The sequence below is a fragment of the Mytilus californianus genome, unplaced genomic scaffold, assembly GCF_021869535.1.
Source record: "Mytilus californianus isolate M0D057914Y unplaced genomic scaffold, xbMytCali1.0.p SCAF_4, whole genome shotgun sequence".
Taxonomy (NCBI): domain Eukaryota; kingdom Metazoa; phylum Mollusca; class Bivalvia; order Mytilida; family Mytilidae; genus Mytilus; species Mytilus californianus.
The window spans coordinates 103,053,840-103,068,206 of record NW_026262690.1 but is presented as its reverse complement, the minus strand read 5'-3'; the positions used below and the strand labels follow the sequence as shown (position 1 = coordinate 103,068,206).

The following is a 14,367-nucleotide window of genomic DNA, read 5'->3' as shown; positions in this document are numbered from 1 at the left end:
GTGAACGTTCATCTTTCCTGTAAATAAAATTAATCAGTTTGTTGTGTATTTGTGTGTGAAAATAACATTTTTTTATTACATTTTTGCTGATGATACGTGCTTTTTTTTTTGGGGGGGGGGGGGACCAGTTAAAAAAGAAAATTAGGTTTACTCATATTTTTTCAAAACGGAAAAATGGGGTTTTAGAAAGCAGTTTCTCTTTTTTTTTATATATAGAAACATAAAAACTTACAAATATAGTATTTAGATATAAGGTAATTAGTATATTTATGTAAATATTGAATGCTTAATTTTGTAGTTTTATTCGGCGTTAAAGATATGACCGAATAACATTTATAGGAAGCACAGCATTTCATTCTCAAACTTTCACAACCCTATAAAACTACAAGAAGATTTCAATTCTTATAATCACATTATAATGCTTAAACCAGTAAATTACGAATTTAATCCAGTCTAGCTGTTTAACTGAATATTATATCTTTATTGCAAAATTACACCCATAAGGGGCAAGCAATACAAACAAACAATGATACAATTAAATACAATACAATGCAATACAATACAATAGAACATATTTTAAGGAAGAGTTTAATTTACAAATTTATGTAAAAAAACACACAACCATAAACTTGTCTGACATAGGTCTGACCCCCTGAGTCTGAATACTATTACATTTACATAATTGTATAACGATGTCATGGAGAACATGCGCAGTCATAGATGTTGCAGTTTAAAAAAAAAATAAAACATCAAACAAACAAAAATCGTATGATTTATGTTTCCTGTCAAAATGAAACAATCCATTTGGAATATCCGTGTTAATAATTGACCCCCATTATATCCACTTTGTTCACCCTCGCCTTGAGGATCATCAGAGGCGGATTTAGGGGGCTGGGTCGTGCTCCCTTATGGAGCTACATTTATGGTTAGTCCAGAATTTTTATCTGTTCCACTCCAAACTTTTTCTAGATTGCCCCCCCCCCCCCCCCCCCTCTTTTACAAAATCCTGGATCCGCATCTGATCATATTACCGAACATTCAATTGCAGTGTCAATATTGCGAATAATCATAATTGAAATATATGACAACAATTACTTGTCATAAACTAATACAATATAAATACAAGTTAACACCGTAAATAAATGACATTATAAATCATGAATGTCCAAAGATTCTCTCGCGCAATTTATTCAAAATCACAATTAATCAATCAATTGATTGGACGGAATTTGCATTAATTATGATGAAAAATGAATCATACAGTATAATTTTTACATACAAGATAAACACACTCAAATGAAGTGATAAACATATTACCTACATCAAGGTTATAATTCGGCACATTAAGACAATTACTCATGAAGGAGTATTTTAACAAAGTGGTTCTCTTCGAGGAGTATGTAAAGGTGGTCAAGACTTACGATCGATATTCAAGAGTCCGGACGTTTTGACCACCGTTATCTATTCAATATTCTCCACCGTTTGCCTATTTGGTGTACCAAATTTCAACCAGGTACACGGAAGTTTAAACATGTTCGAAATACAGCCATTCATTCCGGGAAACATGAATTAAGCATTTTTCAAATGGCACATTAAAAAGTCTTAGGGAAATAATAAACGACTTCAATTACAGCTTCCTTAGATACTTAGTACCCATACACATGCAATGATCTCTCTTGTGAACTTATGTTTATGTTATAACGCCACTGAGTAATATTACTCTATGGTATTTCCAAGAACATAAAATGTGATAAAATATTATTTGTAATGGTTACAGGATATAAAAATTATCATCGCCTAAGTCTTCGCCGACCATAATAACCATGAAGTTGATCAACGCCTACGTCCTCTCCTCCTCCTCCCCCGACCACCAGAAGCGTGAACCCTATTTTGTTGTTGTCGGACAAATCTACCACACTCAGCTTTACAACTCGGACAAGTGTGAACAACGTCTTTTGCCATATTCATAAAGAAAGCCAACCAGCAGCATAAGATAAGTCTACAAAACAAATTTAAAAAAGGTTAGAAGAAGAATTTTACGTTTTAACAATAAATTCTATATTGACTTACTTTGATCTTCGTTTTCTTCTTCTTTTTTTCTCTGTCGGGTTATTACGTTTAAATAAATTATTGACTTTGTTTTACAAATACAGTACATCGTAGGTATATAACGTCTATGAATAAAATTGCGATATGAGGAATATTCCAATTGGACAGTAACCAATGAAAAATAGTAGAATAAAAATGACATCTAGCGTTTAAAATATACATGCAGTTTTCCTTCTTGTATCTTTTGTGTGTATTTGATGAGAGTTTTGAATGACAGATTGGATAGATTAAACCCGTTGAACCCGACATGTAAAAATATGAAACAATTCTTACTTTTTAACAAAACAATTTACGAAAAACAAATATGACAGACATGAATCAACTACAACAACTGAACTACAGCCTCCTGACTTGGGACAGGCACATAAAGAATGTAGCGAGGTTAAACACGTTTGAAGGCGACAATCATCCTCCTTTGGTAAAACTTTTATTTTATTTTAAAATCTCGAGTTTAATCATTCATTTCTCACAATTCGTGCTATAAGAATTTCTAACTCAACAATTGTGTGTTTTTATGTTTTGTGTTTGTAGATTTTGTTTTGACCCCAGTGCTAAAACTGCAATGGGTACGCAACAAATTTGACGCACTTCACTAAATTATACATTTGCAAGTTACAAAAACTATGCTGTCTTCCATTGATCATTATTTGTAGTCATTTTCAACACATATGGAATAGGATCCCAGTTACGGCAACCAGTCCGGTACCCAAGAATGTAGTTCTTAAAAAAAATATATAACTTTTATTAAAAATGGTGTAGTTTTATTATTACACAAGTTCTGTAACTGAATGTAGTTTTCATTGAATGGGTAGGCTTTCTAGCTTGAATTTCTGTAAAAATTTTGATTGATTTAAATGTAATCTGGCGTCGGTACATAGAGTAAATTGCCTAAATTCTAGCCTTTATTCTTCCCCGGAAGTAGACCGACCTACCCTGTTGTCAATCAAAACAAAATTGTGCAACGGAATGCCGGTCATGAGGCACTGAGATTGCACTTAGAAACTTCGAAACAAATGCCTAACGTGAAACAGAAGTCCCAAGGTGGCTATCAAAATTATTTATTGGACAGTACCCCATTTATTTACTATGATTTTCAATGCGTTTCAATGGGGGAAATAACTGGGTCCCCGTTCCATATGTGATTATTTAAAACTTGCATTTTTTTACAAACTTCTTTTTTATATATCATAACGTTTTGACAAATATATAAAAGGTCTCTCGACCTACAGGCACTTGTTTCTGTCAGTGGGGTGGGGGTACTATCCACACTTGTACGAAAAATGGTTTTTGATTTTTCGTACAAGTGTGGATAGTAAACCCCCCATTGACAGAAACAAGTTTTTTCGTACAAGTGTGGATAGTAAACCCCAAATTGACGGAAAAAAGTGCCTGTGTCTCGACCCCTCCAATGAATAAACTAGAGGCTCTCAAGAGCCTGTATCGCTCACCTGACTCTACTTTGGTTTTAGAAATCAGGTAAAGATAGATAAAAATCATAACAGCCTGAGATACCCAAATAATAATGATTGAGGCCAAATTTGGATTAATATTGGTCCCGTTATTTAATAACATATCCTGGTGGCCATCTTGAACAGTAAATCAGCAACAAAGTAGCAACACATGGTCAGCACCTCATAAGTAACATTCATGCCATGTTTGGTTTCATTCCATTCAGTGGTACTCTAAGAGAAGACATTTGTATGTATTTCCCATAGGGTCCTATGTTCAACTAAGCCCCCTCCCTAGCGGCCATCTTGGATGATGGATCAGCTGCAAAGTAACAACACTTGGTCAGCACCTCATAAGGAACATTCATGCCATGTTTGGTTCCATTCCATTCTGTGGTTTTCTAAAAGAAGACATTTGTATGTATTTCCCATAGGGTCCTATGTTAAACTAAGTCCCCCGCTGTCAGCCATCTTGGATGATAGACATACTGCAAAGTAACAACACTTGGTCAGCACCTCATAAGGAACATTCATGCTATGTTTGGTTTCATTCCATTCAGTGGTTCTCTAAAAGAAGACATTTGTATGTATTTCCCATAGGGTCCTATGTTAAACTATGTCCCCCGCTGGCGGCCATCTTGGATGATGGATCGGCTGCAAAGAAACAACACTTGGTCAACCCCTCATAAGGAACATTCATGCCATGTTTGGTTCCATTCCATTCAGTGGTTCTCTAAAAGAAGACATTTTGTATGTATTTCCCGTAGGGTCCTATGTTAAACTAAGTCACCCACTGGCGGCCATCTTGGATGATGGATCGGCTGCAAAGTAACAACACTTGGTCAGCACCTTATAAGAAACATTCATGCCATGTTTGGTTTCATTCCATTCACTGGTTCTCTAAAAGAAGACATTTGTATGTATTTCCCATAGGGTCCTATGTTAAACTAAGTCCCCCGCTGGCGGCCATCTTGGATGATGGACCGACTGCAAAGTTACAACACTTGGTCAGCACCTCATAAGGAACATTCATGCCATGTTTTGTTTCATTCCATTCAGTGGTTCTCTAAGAGAAGACATTTGTATGTATTTCCCATAGGGTCCTATGTTAAACTAAGTTCCCCGCTGGCGGCCATCTTGGATGATGGATCGGCTACAAAGTAGCAACACTTGGTCAGCATCTCATAAGGAACATTCATGCCATGTTTGGTTTCATTCCATTCAGTGGTTCTCTAAAAGAAGACATTTGTATGTATTTCCCATAGGGTCCTATGTTAAACTAAGTCCCCCGCTGGGGGCCATCTTGGATGATGGACCGACTGCAAAGTAACAACACTTGGTCAGCATCTCATAAGGAACATTCATGCCATGTTTGGTTCCATTCCATTTATTGGTTCTCTAAAAGAAGACATTTTTATGTATTTCCCATAGGGTCCTATGTTAAACTAAGTCCCCCGCTGGCGGCCATCTTGGATGATGGATCGGCTACAAAGTAACAACACTTGGTCAGCACCTCATAAGAAACATTCATGCCATGTTTGGTTTCATTACATTCAGTGGTTCTCTAGAAGAAGTTCAAAATGTAAAAAGTTAACGCCGACGACGGACGACGCCGGACGACGCCGGACGACGGACGCCAAGTGATGAGAAAAGCTCACTTATTTCAGGTGAGCTAAAAAGGTGATTTAAATGTTGTAATAAACTGGGCGATGAGTATAACTTTTTTTCTAGTTTGTAAACTAAACGGTTATTTATAAAAATGAAATCAATTGTATGATACAAAACATCAACCACTATTCTAGCTAAAACAACTTCTAAATCCTGAATTTGATTTTTTGCCAGCAGTTGGTGATTTTATAAAGCAATCATCTTTAGAGTTGCAAAAATGATGTCCATGTGCATGAAAAGTTACATTATCATGAATATTTTGAAGACCCATTGGTGGCCTTCGGCTGTTTTCTGCTCTTTGGTCGGGCTGTTGTCTCTTTGACACATTCCCCATTTCCATTCTCAATTTTATGTTGTGTTCGTGTTTATTTTTGTAATTATTGATTGTGGTTTTTTTGCTTGACCTAAATGGATGAAATTTGTAAATGAAGATCAATTATGTTATAAACTCTTCCACGGATTTTTTTTTCAACTGCTAAGCGAAGGCGATCCACCGATCTTCTGCTTGCATTTACTCTGGTTAGCCGATTACATACTATCAAATACTGTTTACAAAGACTGTGTAGGTTAGTAAACACTAACCTACTATATGAGATAAAAAGCTTACTTTAACAGGTTTTGTCTCATTGTTATTGTATTTGATTATATAACGAGTTTTTCTTACCCACTTAAAAAGAACAGAATACAGCAGAGATAGGTACAACTACCGACGACGTATGTAGTTTCTGTTGTTACTTCTAGGTGGCATGACGGACATTTCATGCGAACCGGATGTTCATTTCTCGCTGGATTATTCGGATCTATCATTTGAGCCATATTAGCAACCAATGCCGCATGAGCTGGATCGATTTGCATGGTTATAGTCTGGTTATTCATGATTACAGACTGAGTTTGCATCGGCATCTGTCCATGCATTGGTTGTCCTGTAACTGGAGGATAAGCTGGAGGATAACTTGCAGGTCCAGGAGGAGGATAACTTGCTGGTTGTCCAGGTTGCATGGATGGTGCAAAGGACGATCCATACTGTGACGGATCTACAAATATGCATTATTATAAATATAAATTACACTACTAAGGGATATAGAATGGTATTATTTCTAATAGAAATTTTACATTTACTTGTTAATAATCCTTTTAAAAACTTCGATTAATAGTTAATATTTTTAATAATACGATTGAGTCAAATAATAAACAGTCTTACATGGCTATTTCATACATCTGGTAAAGTTGTCAGGAACGCCCAAAACCAAAAATTTAGAACTTGATGTATAGAAACAATTGAGGAGCTATGTGACCAAGACAGAATAGTCAAAACAATTCAAGGTCAACCTTGCTTGAAGGTGTTCAGAACCTTAGTCTCAAGCACTGTCTATATAGTGTGCTGATGATGCACGGGGAATACAAGTCCACCAGCAGCAATATTTACCTTGAACTATCAAATGAGAATAACTCTTTCTAAATTTGGTACATCCGAAGCGCTTTTCTGAAATAAAACATATCAGGGACGCTCAAAACCAAAAATTTGAAAGCCGAAGATATACAAACACTTGAGGAGCTGTATGATCAAAAGATACTTAACAGAATAATCTAATATAGAAATAAGGAGATGTGGTATGGTTGCCAATGAGACAAATATCCACCGAAGTTCAAAAGTGGATGTAAGCAATGATGGGCAACCGTACGGCCTTCAACAATGAGAAAAACCCATACCGTATAGTCGGCTATAAAAGGCCCCGACATGAAATATATGAAATAATTCAATTGAGACAACTAACGGCCTAATTTATAGCAAAACAATTTACGAAAAACAAATATGACAGACGCGAATCAACGACAATCACTGAACTACAGGTTCCTGACTTGGGACAGGCACATAAAGAATGTGGCGGTGTTAAACATGTTTGTGAGCGCCCAACCCTCCCCTAACCTGGGACAGTGGTGTAACAGCAAATCATAAGAATAAACTATAAAAATCAGTTGAAAAAGGCTTAACTCATCAGACAGAAACTCAGACAGGACGTGGCAGGGTATATATCCATCCCTCATCCTTTACAACAAAAAAGACACTAAGTACAGATCTGAGAGTACTCGCAGTTACTGACAGCTAGTTCAAAGCAAATAACAACCAATAAAAAAATAATGTATCTTAGACTAAAATATCAATCAGTACACATCCAACAACCAATGAATTTAGTGTAACGACGTCATTAACAGTCAAGAGAAAAACAGGACCTTGTACAATGCCAAAATATAGGTATCGACAGATTGTAGTACTGTGAAAGTACATATGTGTAAATTCTAATATTTAGTATGGTTTTGATTTACTGATAACAAAATCAATATTTATACCAATAAAAACAATATTCAAAGATTTAAGTACAGTGTTTGAAAGGTAACCTTCTAGAATAAGTTTTTGTAAAGGATTGATACGTTTACCCGGATCGTATCTTAATTTCCGGGCTCGGTTAACAACATCACCGTAAAATTTAGGATGTGCTATTCCGTTTGAAATAAGTTTTCTACAGGTACAGCCAAAACCATTCAAGGTCAACCTTGTGTAAAGGGATTTAGAACCTTAGTTTCTTTATAATTTCTAAATTTATCAACAGAAAATTTAAGAAATGTATGTTATAAATCATGTCAGTGGCAGCACTGCGTGCTGTGCTGATGATACCCTCGAGGATTAACCGTTCACTAGCAGCGGTTTCCACCCAGCGCTAGCAAATGAAAATAACACTTTTGTAAAGTTTGTAAGACGAAAACGTATATCATGCTGCAAACACTTATTCAACTATGGTATTACATTATTTCAATTGTGTGAATGTATATATATATTTTTCTAATCACTGTATGTCAGCATGTAAAAACGAGTCGGAAGATAATGAAGGGAGGATCAAATAACGAAGAAAGATCGATAAAATAGTGGCAAAAACGAAATACGACGAAATACGACGAAAAAACCAACAACAGTCTACAAAACACTACATACGAAACTAAAGACTGAGCCACATGCACCACATCAATCAACAAACACTACATACGAAACTAAAGACTGAGCCACATGCACCACATCAATCAACAAACACTACATACGAAACTAATTAAAAGACTGAGCCACATGCACCACATCAATCAACAAACACTACATACGAAACTAAAGACTGAGCCACATGCACCACATCAATCAACAAACACTACATACGAAACTAAAGACTGAGCCACATGCACCACATCAATCAACAAACACTACATACGAAACTAAAGACTGAGCCACATGCACCACATCAATCAACAAACACTACATACTAAACTAAAGACTGAGCCACATGCACCACATCAATCAACCGGGTGCGATCACATGTGCTCTGAAAGGTTTGCCGATACTGCTCCAGATGTTACACTCCTCGTGTTACTAAGAACTATAAAATGTGTTGACAATTGTATCACGTTTTGTGTTAAATTCTCGAAACCTACCAGCCAGCTATGAAGAAATATACATACCAAAATACAGTTTAACACAATTATCAAACATCAAAATTTTTCTTCTTTGATAACTTTAACTAGCATACTACATCAGGATACAATGTTTTGTTTTAGAACAAAATAAAGACTTTAGTTCAACAAATCACCTAAAAAATCCTTATTTCTTTATTTTCAAAAGATTTTCTTAGATATTGTTTGTTTTTATTTATATCTCATACCATCAAAATCCTACAAGCAATCGGACACAAAACAAAGAAAACTGACACTTTGTTATGAATTATATGTACAGCATACTCCAAACACTAAATACATTTGCTCATCTGCAATGGTGAATGACAACCTTACTTTACATCGGAATGAAGTGTGCGCAGATGAACACAAGTTTGTGTAGAAGTCATACATATAGGGAAAATACATGTTATATATTTGTGAACAAACGTAAAACTTTCGATAAAAACTGATAAGCGAAAGGACAAAACTGTTGTCGTAGTCAAGAAGAACTGTGATTTTTCTGAAAAAGTGACCTCCGTGAATTCTGACAGAAAATAGGAAGAAGGCGCTGGTAATGAAAGGCAGTACTTCATACCGATGATTGTTTATAGAAACTAGAGATGTAATACATGATGAGCACATACTATAAGTACTATTGATCATTTGAGTACGCTTACATCTATAACATTACAGAAATTATATACTTTTACAGTTTTTTGGAGATTTCATAAAAGCGCATATGTCACGGAATTTTTTGTTTACTGATCTGAATGAGCTTGGTATAGAATAATATTTTATATGTGCCATTAAAGCTTTATATTCACAAATTGAATGTTTTATTAAGTTCAATGGTTATATGACACAGTGATTAGCGTACGGTAAATTCAGGTCTATTATAAAACAAAGATGCATTTTATTCCCAGTATTATTTAATATTTTCTTATAAATAGCTTAGTTGCAGATATTAAAGTATTATATTTTGGTATTTCTATAGTGAAAACGTTGGTATTTTTGTTATATGCAGATTATATTGTATGGGTTGCTGAAAATGAAAACGATTCACAATTTCTCTTGGGTGTTCTTAATATATATATATACTTAATGTAAAATAAATTATCATGACATTTTGATCATGAGAAGACTAAATTGTGCATACTAGTATAAGAAATCTGTCTGTTCAAAAAGCAAAAACTATGATTTTATTTAATGATATACAAAAACGTATTGTATCAAGTTACCAATATCTGATTCTATTATTAATTAAATTTCTAAACTATGATGAGATAGCAAGATCTGTAGCAAAGTCAGCAATCAGATATATTGATTGTTGGTTGCTTAACGTCCAGTGGCAAATTTTTCATGCGTGTTCAGGACGAGAACAATTTAACATTAAATACAATGGGTAGGTCCTGTCTGGGAGGCCGTCTGGGATGAAGGTCGGGTAAATTTAGACTACCACTGGAAAATGAGGGTATAATGGATAGGGACAGAAATTTTGCCTTGCAACATGCCACCTACGGACCCATCAAAGAGTTGCGCTGCGAACTTGTACATCCCACAGTCAAACGGACGCCAAACTTTGGCAAGGGTTTTACTTCCGGTAGGAAGAAGACCTGTAATGATCATATTTCTATAACCCAGTCACTCTTGGCTTCTATACCCCAGTCACCCTTGGGGGCAGCAAGCAGAACGTTGAGTTTAATTATTGCAAAGTGTAAGACACTACTGCACGATTATTATAATATTTTATACCCTGTTCAGGTCAGTAAGAAGCTATTGTACAGTCATTTGGGGCATCAGGAATTTTTCATGCATTAATGCTGCTAGTACAAGACTTATCAGGTTATTTATGGGTGGGCAAATATATCCCAAATGATGCAGTCAATGAGATATGGAGTCGGAGACCTCCAAGTGTCAAGCAGTAAACTTGTATTTTAGACCCTGGGCTAGATGTAGTAGAATGTGCACAGATATACTGAATTATAGAATATGCAAGTGTTGTCGCAAAAATGCTATTAAAAAGAGGAGAAAATGTTGTTATAAAATTATGACAAACTTTATTATAGTTTGTTATTTTGACTTGTATGCTAATTTAAATGATGATTTGCATAAATAAATATTGCACATTTAGAAGATGTTCTATTCGATTAATATAAAGAAAATACTGGCAAGATAAGATATTGCCACAAAATGTTGGTAAAGTTACGAACATATAAATCAATTTTCTAAATGAATTATACTTATCTAAAATAATCTCATATTGATATATAAGCGTTTTGCCAAATTTAGATGCAAAGTAGCTCCGTGGAAAATCTAAACAGGGCGTTATGAAAATAAAGATGTAAAATTCAAGATTGAGGACGACAAAACATGTGATATGTTATATTATTGTCACAAATGGAAACTGGCCGTGGGTGTATCTTGTGACTGGGTTATGTGTGTTGGTCTGCAACCACAACGTGACACACACAATTAACGATACGACGAGTCTGCATCAACTCTAACTGTGGGGACTAACTCTTGCAACGAATAACGACTCTAGTTTTCGCGATATATAATTTAATAGTTCAGAATGGAATACAATTGTACAAAGTAGGAACTGCTCAGTTTAATACTAAATCTAATCTGCCATATCGAAATGATAAATCAGTTTTTTTAACAAACACACAATTATTTGAATAGACTAGACTGACAAATACAATTAACGGATTAAATAAAAATTAGCACATGGCTATTAAGTATATGTAAGAGAATGATAATCCCTTTCTTCATGATTAAGTACGAGCGTTAGCGAGTACTTATCATGAAGTAAGGGATTATCATTCTCTTACAAACTTAGAATATTGTAAAGTGCTCAAGGCTCAAATGATCTCTTGATTGGTTGTATTCAAGAATTAGTGTCTTTGTCAGTGCAATGTTTATAATTGACGCATGACTTCCTTTTTCGGCATTTCATTTATGGATTAGTTTTAGTGATGTAAGGATATTCTTATAATTTGGGAAATATTTAAAAAAAAATGCGTTATAGAAATTAGGTGACAACAGTCCAAAGAAAAGGTAGGAATTGTATATGTTTCCTGATTGTGAGTATGAATGTATATCGTATAATATTTTATTGAGGAATTATCCTTTTTTTATTTACAGTTTAAATAAATAACTATATTTGAATTACAACTAATTTTATTTTCACAGCCAATATTTTGGTCCAGCTTCTTAAATCAAATACTATTTCATTATAACAGGGGAATGTTCAAATAAAATGCCTTTAAAAGTTTTAAATATATTCAAAACTTAAATTAAACTCCTTGTTTTTTTAAATTTTAACGGAATATTGGAACTAACTATTCTTCCCAACCGCTAGTCCAGTTATCAGAGTTTTGGAAAGCTAAAGATTTAGGTTGTTTTTGATTTTAAAACTTTTTTTTTTCTTTTTTTGCATTGCTTTGATATTGTTTAATTTTTTAGTAATTTAAAGTTATTAATATTTTCATAATAACATTAAAGGTACCAGTTTTACTGCACCAGTAGACTTCAACTTATTTTTATTTTTTTGTTTCACAATTCAACTTTTAGTCATTTTCAATCAATGTGTGATAAATTCTTTCAATCTGATAAATGTGCTTCGGGGCAGTTGTAACTCATTTATAGAAACTCTTTGTTTTGAACTGTAAATACCCAAATAATAGGATAATCCCTTACGAAGAACACGATTTACATTCATTCTTCACAATTAAGAGACATCAAATTCTACAATTTCATTGGTCGAGAGCACTTTGCTATATTCTAATTAACAATATAACCTGTAGATAAAGACTTATGTATCGAATTTAATAGATACAAGACTACTTAGTCTAGGCAAGATTAAAGTAATTTAATCTTTCATAACAAAAAATTAACAAACTTCCCATGTGAAATATTTCAAATACATGAAAAACAATGATTTTACGAAATTCTTTTATAAAAAGTCGGAACAGTCTGAAAATCATATTTTGTCCATTTTTCATTGCGTCATTATCATGTTCGTTATAAGCAGATTTGCTTTATTGTTTATATAGTGAAGCAACGAAATGAAACTTTTATGATTTATCTGATGATGACAAATTTGTTAATTGATCTCAGATTGTCAAGTGTTACGATATGGTTGCCAATACCTGCTTTAATATTTGAAGTAAACGAAATACTTTTTTATATTCTTGGAGTGAAGTAAGTTTAACCATGGAAGTATTATATTGTCAATATAAATTCATGGTTTAACCATGTAATATAATTGTTTTATGCGAATTATATTTTGCAGTATATTGTGTTTATGTATTAAAAGTGGTGACCCTCTAATAAAATATTGAAATCATAGATTCTCGATCAGCTATATTGGCCCTCGATCCATCGGCACGGTCTCGGTGTCAATACAGCAGCGAACTTCGAATTTATACCAGGGCCAATACAGAGACACTACAATGATGCATCATTATTCAACCATGAAACAAAGAGAGTCAGATGACAATATTCGCCAGTATAGAATTGTCTTTTAAGTATAGTATTTTGAAAATTATTTAATGTCTTGTATTAACGGATAAAAAGATGATTATAATTGGTAAACTTGACTATCCACTTTAAAACACAGCAAAGCACATGCAGATTTAGTATTTATTATTCATAGTATTATTTCATGACAAGATTTAGACAATAAGCAATAAACTTGTACAACACTATGCATAGTTGGTAAACATTTAAACGTCCGTCCTAATGAACCCTTATCTCGTCATAAAGTGACCCACATACACACGGCACAAATGTTTGAGAACAAAATCTACATGCATAAACGATCAGTTTAAAACAGGTATTTAAAATAAGATATTAAAAGCCGTTGTTTGCAAACTTACCTGAATATCCGGCGGGGAAGGCAGACATCTTAAATAAATCACAATTGCATTAATTGTATGGTTGCATTTCTACCATTTCTGGCAACATTAATCAATGACCTAGAAACTTGACGGCATGGTTACAAATCAACATTACAGATTTTGAACTACGTGTTGTATTTCAAAATTTCAAAATGACTACTATATTTAAATGTCTACGAAAGGTTAATAAAGCTTAACTTAAAATATGAATTAAATAGTAATCAATATTGATATTGTGGATCGCGTGGTCTGAATCAAACGACAGTCTTGACCTGAATAAAGTTGATCCTTTGTCCGTTCCATTAAACTCATTTCAAAATACAACAAATGACGTCAGAGTTGGTTCTCGTCTGTCATTCAACATCTACGTAATTGCAATAAGAATAAGAATAAGAATAAGAATATTTATTATTCCAATCAAGGGCCCTTGATGGGCAGCATAACATGTACACATAAAACAATACATCATGATTTGTAACAGAAAAACATTTTTATATATTAAAATGAAGCATTAAAAAGTTCAGACAGATTGTAACGTGTTTGGCTTATAAACTATCTGTTCGTATCCGTTTTCACAGAATCTGAGATACTCCAATATCAATCTTTTAATTAACTCAAAATCTAACTACAACTTGGAGGCTTTACTAAAAACTACGAGACCAACCTTTAAACTTTGAAACTTAATAAAGAAACAACAATATTTACATCAAAAAGTAGTCTAAAAACTATAACCTCAATTTATCCTTAATCCTTTCACTGACTCCGAG

General features: G+C 34.0%; 1 long non-coding RNA gene across 1 annotated transcript; it reads right to left on the bottom strand.

The window, feature by feature from the left end:
• Positions 1 to 460: 460 nt before the first annotated feature.
• Positions 461 to 13,833, bottom strand: LOC127738925 (uncharacterized). Its single transcript, XR_008000219.1, has 3 exons — positions 13,580 to 13,833; positions 5,890 to 6,259; positions 461 to 1,999 (listed from the first exon to the last, which is right to left on the bottom strand). It is a non-coding gene; the product is annotated as an uncharacterized LOC127738925 (long non-coding RNA).
• Positions 13,834 to 14,367: the final 534 nt, after the last annotated feature.